Source organism: Thermobia domestica, chromosome 3 (genome assembly GCF_964235325.1).
Source record: "Thermobia domestica chromosome 3, izTheDome1.hap1.1, whole genome shotgun sequence".
Classification (NCBI taxonomy): domain Eukaryota; kingdom Metazoa; phylum Arthropoda; class Insecta; order Zygentoma; family Lepismatidae; genus Thermobia; species Thermobia domestica.
This window is the reverse complement of record NC_137456.1, coordinates 30,218,757-30,230,914: the sequence shown is the minus strand read 5'-3', so window position 1 is coordinate 30,230,914 and position 12,158 is coordinate 30,218,757.

Here is a 12,158-nt window from a genome sequence, read left to right as displayed (position 1 = left end):
GTGTAGTCGAAGTTCAAGACAGCTTTATCTCCTCTCCCTCCAAGAATGCACGTGAATGCACAGAAATAAAAGAAGGTTCAAACAACACAGACTAACAGATAATACTCTACTTTTCGTTAATAGCATAAAATGCACAATAAGTAGGTAAAGTAAAACAAGGATAAAATAGGCTGCTGCAAACATTTTTGTCTTTGAAGTGTTTATTACAAGAAAGCAAGATACAAAAAATATAAAGGAGTAACTTCAGAAGCAACGCTGTCGTCTTCGCTCTCTCCAAAATCTAGTTCATTTTCACTTTCTTCGAAATCAAACACTTCAAATTGCGAATCGTGGTTGTCACATGTATTTGTATTTTTCTGTCTTTTTCCCCATTGAAGTAGGATTATCACTAACGTTAACGGATTGAAAATCGCGCTTCTTTGAACACGAGAATGACACTGAGCCTGAGAAGAAATCGCTGATAAGTTTTTCCGACATATTAGTTGAACAAGCACCGACCGCCAAGACTTCTGAACGCAACAGAGATCAACTCAACAATGCTATAATAAGGGTTTTTACAAATCTGTTTAATACCACACGGGTAAGACATGTGGTACATTGCTGTAAACAATTGCAAGTTGCAACTCTCTTATAAGAAGCTATCGCGCCGACAAAGCAAGGGCGCCAATTTCTCTGTAAATTTGGGGGGGGGGAATTAAGATGCAGAAGGCATGTATGAGGATTTTAAGACAAATTGAATTCAAATTATGCAAAATATTGTATATTCATAAATAAAATTCGGGGCGCACATGAGCTTTGAGGGAGCTCGGGCCCCCAGAATCGTGCCCCCTCGGGCCCCCCTTGACACAAAGCACTACTCTCCTCTCTCTCTTTCTGAAATGAGACAATGGAAAATACTGCCCAGTCCTGTCCATTATTTAGTCGACTTTTTTAAAAGCACTTACTTTTGTTTTCAGTGCAGCACAGGGGGCGCGGTGCCTCAGTGGTAGAGCGTTCACCTCTGGTGCTTGGGGTCCCGGGTTCGATCCCAGCCCCCGCCAAGTGAACTTTGTGGTGGACAAACACCGTGCTCGTGGGTTTTCTCGGTGTTCTCCCGTTTCCTCCCACATTCTTCATTCCACCATTTCACTCATCTCTCATTATCACCGTCTCCTTTAGCCTAACCGGCATAACCGTGGGACGTAAAACTCAAAGATTTCATTTCATTTTCAGTGTAGCACAAACAAACACTGGCGTATCAATAGCACGATTGTGCGTGTGTGTTAAACTTCAATTCATTAATCACGACTTTTGGCATCATTATATTAGTACAAGTATCTGTCTTAAAATCATTGTGCATTGCAGAGTTAAACAGAGTCCTAGAACCTATTACATTACAATCGAAAGTAATACCTATTGCTTTTGAAGTACAGGATGTCACCTTCAGTGTCGGATTTGCATATAAGCTAAACAAGCTATAGCTTAGGGCCCCGCTCTCTTGGGGGCCCCAAAAATTTAAAGAAAAAGTGGCTGTAATGTCATTTCCAAATAATAAGAAAAAGCAAATAAGATAAAACGCACATACAACAACGGTGTTCTGTACTGTTGTGTATTAAGCTCTCATGAAGCAAGTTTTCCATGAGCCTGTTTTCCAACCCGCCTGCAATGGGATTTCTGTTGCCCAGCCCCGCTTATAATAGAAACCTCGTTTACCAGCTCCGCTTGTAATGGGGATTTTGTTTCAGAGCTCCATTTGTAATCGGGACCCTGTTTTCCAGCCATTACACTTAGCTACTTTAATAAGACTTCACAGCATAAGTGATACAGTATCTTGTATGCGGATAGAACTCTAGTGCTACTCTTTCACGTACTATTTGGAATTCGACAAGAAATTAAGTCTGGTAACAGTGGATACATAAGAAGAAGGCATGAAACGACAAGCTCGCGAAATAATAGTAAAATATAAAGGAATTACAGCCCTAAGGGGCAATAATCTTTACATCGCGAAATTATAGCTATTTTATTTCGCTGTACGTACAGTAAGTATGAAAAGTAGTATGCAGAAGTATTTTCATAACTTTCAGAACTTGGCACTGATATTCATAGTGATCCTATAGAGTTGAGTTGATTTTGAGTTTAACGTCCCTTTCAGCAGCGAGGCTACATGAGACGGGACCTACTGATTAACGTGGAATCCGAACCACATGAGCTCCCACCGGGAATCGAACCCGGACTTCCCACGCCAAAGGTGCGTACGCTAACCGCTTAGCCACGGAGGAGCTCATATAGTGATCTATAGAGTGCAATAATGGATCACTAAAGGCAGGGACGGATGCAGGGGGCGATCGCCTCCCAGAATTGAATATGTTTTTATTTTAAAAATAAAACCTATCCTAAGAATTTCCACCTTTGTATTATAAACGTAAAATAAAACTTATTGACTTCGAACGACTGCCCCCCCCAAACATTTAGAATGGATCCGCCCCTGACTAAAGGAAAGAATAGGAGCACGAATCGTAATGATTTCATCCATTCATTCTAGGCATATGAGTCGTTCGTTTGTATATATTAACAGTATGTTATGTATTGTTACGTTCAGAACTGCCCGAATTTACCTTGTGTAAGTTAGTATGCAGCAGGCTGAGTGCGTTAGGTTATCGGCACTAGTTACTACATAGCAAGGCAAGGTACCAACATCTTTTCACGTCGCAGTAAAAGGATGCTACCTACATTTATAGGTCTTATAATAATTGTAGTGCAACAGTTAGGTTTTTTAACGATATTTTTATGATTTTCAGCCAGAGACGTATCTAGCCAGGGGCTAGAGAGGTCTAAGACCCCAGTTTTTTTGAGTGACAAAAGCAATCGAAGCCATTAGTTACATATTTTTGATAGTTTATAGTAAACTCACGTATCATAATCTGGGTTTTAGTTGCCCCCTTCTCTAGTTTTAACCTTCTAGGTTCGCCTCTGCTTCCAGCGAATTTGTGTCGTATTACACCTTGTGTAATCTTTGAGGGTTGCATTCCATTTTGAGTTACTCTAGTAACCTGACCTGGAAAAAGCTCACACGATTAGTTGAGCTTCAGGCAGTAATTACCAACCCTGGATGATATTTAGACTGTATTTACTTACACGGATCCCTGGAAACTTTTCAAACTTTACCCAACTGAATAGAAACAACTTGAAATGAGAAATGATGCGGTATCCACATATTGTAGAAGCATGGCATGGAGCGTTGATCATAGTTGGTGCAAAAAGAAAACAAAGAAGACCGGCAAGGGGCTTTATTGGTACCCAATTAAACTAACGCTAATTTTACAAATTTTACAGTTTTTCTTTAATGCATTCAAGACAGTAAGTTGTTAACGAAATATTCACGAAAACGTATTTAGATATGTATTAGATCCATAAATTACCATATAGCATATATTCAAACAGAAAAGGCGAAATTTTGTCGCTGAAAAAGAAAGCTAGAAATAAAAGGGTCCCATTAACTTCAATAGCTGAGGGCCCCATCAAACCTAAATCCGGTACTGGTCACCTTCATTATTCTACTTCTGTTGCAGGGGTGTCATTTCAGACTTCGCTGAGGGGGCAAGAACACCAACAACATAAGACTTTCACAGTTTGTACTAGTGTATTAGTAGACAATCGAAAAAGTATATGTATTCCTCAAACTCTTGTGGGGGCAATTGCCCCCTCCTGTCCCCCTTAATGACAACCCTGTTCTGTTGGGGTGGGCGGATGGGTGGGCGAGGCCATCCATCGGGTGGGCGGTTGCCCACCCCCGCCCACCCTTAACGCCGTCCCTGAAGGGGAAGGCCATCCCTCATACAAGACAGGCTAAAATGGCCATAGAAGCTCAAAACCCAATATAATAATTTCTAACTTCCATAATTCTTCTCTTTCCTTATACTTTCCATCCCGAGATATTAGCTTTTTCGTGGTTTAGTAAGTGTACGTGCGTTCAGCGTGAAGACCCGGGTTCGATTCTCGGTTTGAATCCGATACTAAGCTATAGGGATATGTCTTATACAGCCGTAGTGCTGAAGTTGGAGTGAAACAAGAACAAGTTGTTCTCGAGATACAGGAAACAACGTTCAAACATTGATATCTATGATAACTATTCTAAACATGTAAACAAAGAAAACGTCTAGAAAAAATTATTTTTAACCCTTATTGGCCCAATCCGGTCCTGGGAGGCCCGGAAGATATTATTTTCTGCTTAAAGTTTCGTAAATATAAATGTCTGAGGCTAAGTCTTTTTCACATCGTCAATTGAACATTCAAAAATTTTACCGTGATATTATTTCCATTTTGCAATTTTAAATTTTGAAACTTAAACATATATTCTTTATATACCCCGATTTTGCACAATCCGGGCCTTGTAGGCCCGAATTTATATTATTCATTATACCATATACACACTCTGTTTTTCTCACTTATTTTCTTCAAAGTATTGAAGTAAATATTATAAATTATCGTTTTACTAGTGACAATTAGATTGCTGTCACATTTCTATCATAATTTGCTTATACTGAAAATTATTTTTTGGTAATATAATACTATAATATTCAGGAAGTAAATATATTATTTTTATTTACACTTTTAGTATGTTTGAAAATAGGTCTCGCAAAGATTTTTAAAACATTTTTCCATGCCATTCTCTCCCTCTTTCGAAATGTAATTATACTGCATAAGTTTCTACATCTGTTCAATACGTGTTATTCATTACTGAGACTTGTAAGTATGGTGAATCGGAAGGTGAAAATATTAGACGGATGTTGGAAGTAGAGGACGAAAGCGATACTTGTCTCTGGTTGAGCACTGGCGAAGTTAGTGATGGTGAAGATTTGAATTTTCGCAATGATATGGATTGTCATATAGAAAATAGCCAGTGAAAATGAAACAAGTGAAAGTGTCAGTGAAATTAACTAATACAAATGGAAGTAGCAGAACATCGAACATTGTAAGTACAGAATTGTGTTCTAAAAACGGACGGAACTGGGAAACAATCTCAGACTAGTATACATTGAGCTCCTGAACCACGTCAGGGAACATTTACTGATTCATTTCGCGCTGCGTTTGAGTTGTTCATTACACATGACATTTAGGAAGAAATTGTGTTGTCCTCTAATTTGAAGGAAGACGAGCAGCAACTAAGGTTCCAAAGGAATGAAGTGAAGTCTGCAAAGAAGAAATGTTAGCCTTTTTAGCACTTCTACTATTGGCTGGCGTCGAGGACAATTGGAATGTATCCGTCGGAAAACTGTTTCAAAATTCCAAGTCAAACCCGCATTACAACGCTACAATGTCTGTCAACAGATTCAAATATACGAACTTACATCAGCATAGAATTGAATCCTTACCAATATACGAGCAGTTGATTACATTTAAAGGTAGATGTTCTTTTATTCAATACATGCATTAAAATCCCGCAAAATATGAATGAAAATGTTTTGGGTGTGCGATGCTATATCTAGCTACGTTTCGATGTGTATTTCTATTTTGGTAGAAAAAAAGGTGAACCAGTTCGAAGAGGTCTTGCAGCAGAAGTTGCCAAGCGTTTGATGTCTAGCCTCAATGTCAAGGACGTAACATAACAGACAATTATTTCACAAGCATTCCTTTATTAGGAAACCTTCTCACAAGACTCATAACAATGGGTGGGACAGTTAGAAATAATAACAGGAGTATATTTCCCATGAGGAGACATAGTGATAAATGAAATGTTTATTCTTCCGAAAGTATTTTTAGTAATGATATATAAATGGTTAGTTATGTTCCCAATACAATAAAGTGATTCTCATCAGCAGCCTACATCATGATTCGATAATAAGTGATGATCCCCTAGAAAGGTAGAAGAAAATCATCAACTACTACAATAAAGTAAAAGAGGCGTCGAAATGATGGATCAAAAATTGCGAAAATATTCGTGCTAAAGACAGATTTGAAGATGGCCTTTTACCTTTTACATAAATGTGTTAGAGATAGCACTACCAAACTCTTATCGTCTTTTCAAATATCATAATCAGAATTGGAATATCCAAAGGGAGTATAAACAAAGGATTTCTTTTTATCAAGGAGTTAGCTTATGATTTGATTACAGCCCTAATGTTGAGAAAAGCTGAGTCATCTACTTTGAAAAGTCTGTAAGAGAGAATTTCTTAAAGAGTAGTAGCAAGATTGAAAGCAATAAGCCAGCAAGACGTGGAGAAAAGAAAAGGAAACGATATCATTTGTGCCCTAGTTCTAGAGACTGGAGAACCAAAGTGGTATGCTGACAATGTCAGAATAATGTGTGCACTGAGCATATGTTTGTTGTTTGTAAGCAGTGTATGTTTTATATGCAGTATGTGCAGAAATATTTCAAGACACCAGTGACAAATAAAAAATTTATTTTATAGTGTGAATAATAAGCTTTAAATTTCTCAAGTTAAATATGCATAGTATATATACAATTTTAAAGCGTATATGTAACGTGAAAATTTGCATCTTTAAATGTTCGAAAAACTAATTTTCTTTTATAGTTTATCTTGTGCACTTTATATAATTTAGGAAATATATTGCTGTATGAAGAACTGAACATGTTATGCGAACTAAATGTCAATTTGTTACATAATCAGAACGATTTCCACTAAATTATGTTCACATGTTCATACTACAGTGTACGTACGCCTCACAGGCCCGGAAAGTGAAAATTGCGATGTGAAAGCGTAGTGTCATTAACTCTTAATGGCAATTCAACTGGCCACAGAAATAGCAATATTCAAACAAGGATATCTACGATAGCTATGCTTACGCGTAGAAAACATTATTTAGAGGATTCTTAAGTAAAAAACCAAAGGGTGATCACAGTAAGAAGAAAAGTTTGACCTTAATTGTTATACAATTTCTAGTAAAATTTACTTTAAAATGCGCGAGTTTTCATTGATTTCAATAATAGTTGTAGTACCATCTATTGTTACTTTTTTTCTCTCATCATATCCAATTTGTTACAAACAAGGACGTTTGGGTGAAATGTATTTGATTTCTGAAATACGTGAGTTTCGTTTCTTACTATGGTATACTTCCAAACTATGCGAGTTCAAAGCTAAACCGGAAACAGTAGATCTAATAATTCATGATTCATTGAAAAAGTCACAGATGAAACTAAATCCGTATTTACTGTATAAATAGATGTGTGGTAAGCTAAGGATAAAGTAAATTTCACATGTTGTGTCACTTCCTACTTGCATAGATTTGCGACACTTGAACCATATATGGAAAGTAATTCTACAGCACGGTATGATACAGGAAACAACAATTAGATGTAGGGGTCTATTATTTCCACGATTTAGTATACTTGGAGGAAGTACCGCGGCCGTTTGACCTATTTGTTGGAACTGTTCTGCTAAATACACTTGGCAGGTAGTTGCATCTCTTTTGGACAAAGTCCTGGTGCATGTTGTGCACCATCACAATTTGATCTAAGTCATGTAAGCCCTATTCTCTAAGAGAGTGGGATACGCACACTACGCGACAAGATTGTGGTCCTGTCTACCATTTGCCTACTGCTGGAGATGGACTGCTAGCGAGCTAGTCCTCCCATGCTCTGCAAACATGATGCCCGAGTGTTTCAGGCAACACTACCTCCCACCCATGCTCGCCGTTACCCTGGTTCCCATGAGCTACAAAGTCCCACGATACGACTACAATCCCGCAGAATCCAATCCAGGATTTCCACACAATGTCCGAAGGGATTTTGTTCAATCCCGGCCCTGCCTACATCTACCGTTTCACGGTAACCGCCTTCACATATAAAGATTTCTCACACACACATCGAGATACTCCTGTATCTCAACCCAGATCCAATAATACGTGTCAATTCACCATTTGAATTTGATGACAGCTCATACCTCCTCGGATCATAAAATCGTTATCCAGATACATACATGGGAATGGCATTTTTCTCCAGTCACTGTTCAAACCCCTTGTAGGCAATAGCTGACATTTCCATCCCGGTAGGATTGCCCAAGTAATACGGTATCAGAGCCAATGAGGGTTGGTGACCGTTTGTAGAAGCAAACATGTTCATTTGGGAATTGTGTCTCCTCTGGTAGATTCACCCAAGCAATACGGGGCTGTCTATCTTTTATGTGTTTAAGTACCACGTACATATCATAGCAAAGCTACATCTCGAGCCAACGGCACATGTAAACCGCCATTAACAGGGATCACCACATCCTCCTTCGAAAGGATCATTCAGTCAATACGGGACTTCCTCTTATTACGATGGAAGTATACCGTACATTACTAGAACTAATGGCTCATGTAGACTGTCTCCGTTTAAGGACAATGAAAATTTGGAAGCGGCAGTTCCTCTGGCATGGTCTTAAATCCTATTCCCCAGTAATAGTCATCAGTACCTCAGCGCTCCTGAAGTGCGAGTGTGCATTAGGATAAAAAGCATAACATTCCGAGCCTAAGAGCATGCACGAAATTATCTTTGAGAGCAGTAGACACAATATACCCCTGGTAGAGCATTGACCAGCCCCACTTGGAACAACACTACCACTTTCTCATACGTGTTGTGGTACCACGTAGTCTTGTCTCCTGGTCCCAAGGTCACGATCTAGTTGCTTATTTCGAAGGATTGCCGCCAGTAAGTTTATGATATTATTTACGTCTCACTTTATAAATGCCATTAATCAACTGTATGTATGTACTCTATAGAATACGCTCATAGAACTTTTTTTTTGAAAACCATCTCTATATGTTGCTTGAATGGGAGCCGATGTATGGGAGTCAAAATGGGAAAAAGATTTACCCCGGGGCATGATGTCAATGTTCCATTGCAGTTCCCATCAAGTGGATTTTGTGGTGACACAAATATTTGAGTTTTCTATATGTTATACTGTTTTCCATCTAACTAAATAACTGTATGGCTAATGAAACCGTAGGTTCCAAGCCGCGTTCACAAAAGTCCTTAGCCAACTTGTTTCACATTCTACTTTATATACCTATTTCTGCGAGACCAAACTTAATATTGTCTTCCAATATGCACCATATGGTCACGCTAAACCCTTGGGAGTACAAATGTAAGTCTAAATTCTGTGTTATTTTCTCAAATACAAAATGTACTTCTATAGTTTGGAATCCGTCTCTCAATTCACACATATTCCATAAGTGCAAACAATTACTGCGAAATAATTTTTATTATTTAGATAATATGTCAATTAATTTTTTTACATTTAAATTTGTTTATGCTATATGATAGGGAAGTAAGCACGAAATACATATTTTTTGCACTATACAGTAGGGTGTATCGAAAAAAACTTTTTTTCGAAATCCGGTTACGGCTAGTGCGGATTTTTGGCCAAATGGCATCAATAAAACATATAAAAAATCTCAACTCGATCAGACAACTCCTTCTGCTGCCGAGTAGAGCCCAAATATTAGAAAAATCAACAAAAGATTCTCTTTTCAACTGATTTTCTAAAAAATATTTTTTAAATATTTCCTATATTTTTCGGTCTTTTAAATTATTGAAATACCATTGGAAAGGAGAAGTAAATACATAAAAAAATATATAACGGTTATTTCTGGACAAGACAAGCATAAAAATCTAGTTAATTGTTTGTAAAAATGCACTAATTTTCTGGCGTATCGTACCATTAAATTTTAATATAAAATTATTGAAGTCTCTTGAATAACGAAGAAAACACTTTAGTGCTAAATTCTAAGAGCAGTAATAGTATAAATAATTTGCTCCCAATGCCATATGCATATGCTTATCACACTAGATCACCTGCCACCCACCTCTTCCCAAACACCTCTTCTCTTGTACTTGCATAGCTGAGAGGATCGTTCTTATCAGTCGCCAGTAGTCAACCAGCTGTGTCGAACGTGATTGTCGCTGCTTGAGTTATCTATTAGTGCTGTAGGAAATTTTAACTAAATAATTTGTTTTCGTGTGAAGTACAGTATGTAGAAGTGAGAACAGTGTTTCAGTTGTGTTTAGTACTTTTTATTAGGAAGAGAGTGACAGATACGCTGACGTTATGGCATCGACAAGTTTGTTATGGTCTAACGTTAGAAATAGCATTATTGGGACACCCAAGGATTTGGGTAGAACACAGCTACCAACCATTGAAATGTATTGAGACAATACCTATGGGAGCGAGTAGAAAAAAATGAGAATTTCGGGATCCCGGAAAGAGCCTTCAACAAAAGACTTATCTTCTATCGTCGCCAGGGAGATTGTAGAAAATTGAGATTACGCCTCAATCAGCGGCGAAGCAATTTTCAGTGTCAGAAGGATTGTTGTAATGATATTGAAGTACTATAATATTGTCCGTGACTTACAAAACTCAGCAAAATCCGGTATTCAAACTTGTGTGAAACGAATTAGTGATTTTCAACAGTCTGCCAAAAATATTTCATTTGATATAGCGTTTTGTAAGTGTTCCGATCCTCTTGCCTGGAACTGTGAAAAACGAAGAAAAGTGCCAGTGCTAGAAGTGCTTTTTCTTCTAGATCAAAGAGCCACAAGATTGAGGCGTAATCTCAATTTTCTACAATCTTCCTGGTAACGATAGACGATAAATCCTTTGTTGAAGGCTCTTTCCGGTATCCCGAAATTCTTATTTTTTTTATCTCGCTCTCATAGGTATTGTCTCAATACATTTCAACGGTTGATAGCTGTGTTCTAACCAATTCCTTGGGTGTCCCAATAATACTATACCTAACGCCAGACCGTAACAAACTTGTCTATGCCATAACGTCAGCGTAACTGTCACTCTCTTCCTAATGAAAAGTACTTAACACAGCTGGAACACTGTTCTCACTTCTACATATTGTACTTCACACGGAAACAAATTATTTAGTTAAAATTTCCTACAACACTAATAAATAACTCAAGCAGCGACAATCACGTTCGACACAGCTGGTTGACTACTGGCGACTGATAAGATCGATCCTTTCAGCTGGGCAAGTACAAGAGAAGAGGTGTTCGGGGAGAGGTGGGCGGCAGGTGATCTAGTGTGATAAGCATATGCATATGGCATTTGGAACAAATTATTTATACTATTACTGCTCTTAGAATTTAGCACTAAAGTGTTTTCTTTGTTATTCAAGAGACTTCAATAATTTTATATTAAAATTTAAATGTACGATACGCCAGAAAATCAGTGCATTTTTACAAACAATTAACTAGGTTATTATGCTTGTGGTGTACAGAAATAACCGTAATAATTTTTTATGTATTTATTTCTCCTTTCCAATGCTATTTCAATAATTTAAAAGGCCGAAAAATATAGGAAATATTTAAAAAATATTTTTTGGAAAATCAGTTGAAAAGTGAATCTTTTGTTGATTTTTCTAATATTTGGGCTCTACTCGGCAGCAGAAGGAGTTTTCTGATCGAGGTGAGGTTTTTTATACGTTTTAGTGATGCCATTTGGCCAAAAATCCGCACTAGCCGTAACCAGATTTCGAACAAAAGTTTTTTTCGATACACCCTACTGTACAGTCGACACTGGTACAAGTCTCTTTCGTACATCTTTTTTTCTTATTTTCCAACCTCTAAAAGTGGTCGATGCCGTCGTACCTGACAACACTCATTACTCATACGTCGATTTTCAGACGATCGGGACACTTTTTTAAACTCTGGTATTTTAGAATATGTGTTTGGACAATGTCTCTTCAAAAGTTGAGTTGACAATTGTTTCTCCCTAATAATTTCATGAGAATTCATGCTTTCTTATCATTAGCACTTATAAACTAAATAAAAATTAGCCACCACCGCCTTTTTGATGAACACCAATTCAATAGCGGCCAATTTTGAGTTCATTAGGTCAGTTCCACCGATACATTTATTATATTCTCCAATAATCTTCGGCCGTGTCATCTTGACTGTTTATGTTGAATAGTGACCAATTTTTGCAGTGGGGATACCATTGATACATTCATTATACTAAATTGTCCATTTCACAATTACAGTTCCAGCAAACACAATTTAGCCAAGACAACCAATTCTAACGCTATTGAATAACACAGCTTCAGCTTCTCCACAAAGTTGTCTTTCTGTCAGATTTGCCAAAACATCTCCAGTATCCTCTTCCGCTGGGTCTTCATCTGAAACCTCATTTACCTCTAGATGTTTAATGAATATCTCCGAGATGTCATTTTCATCA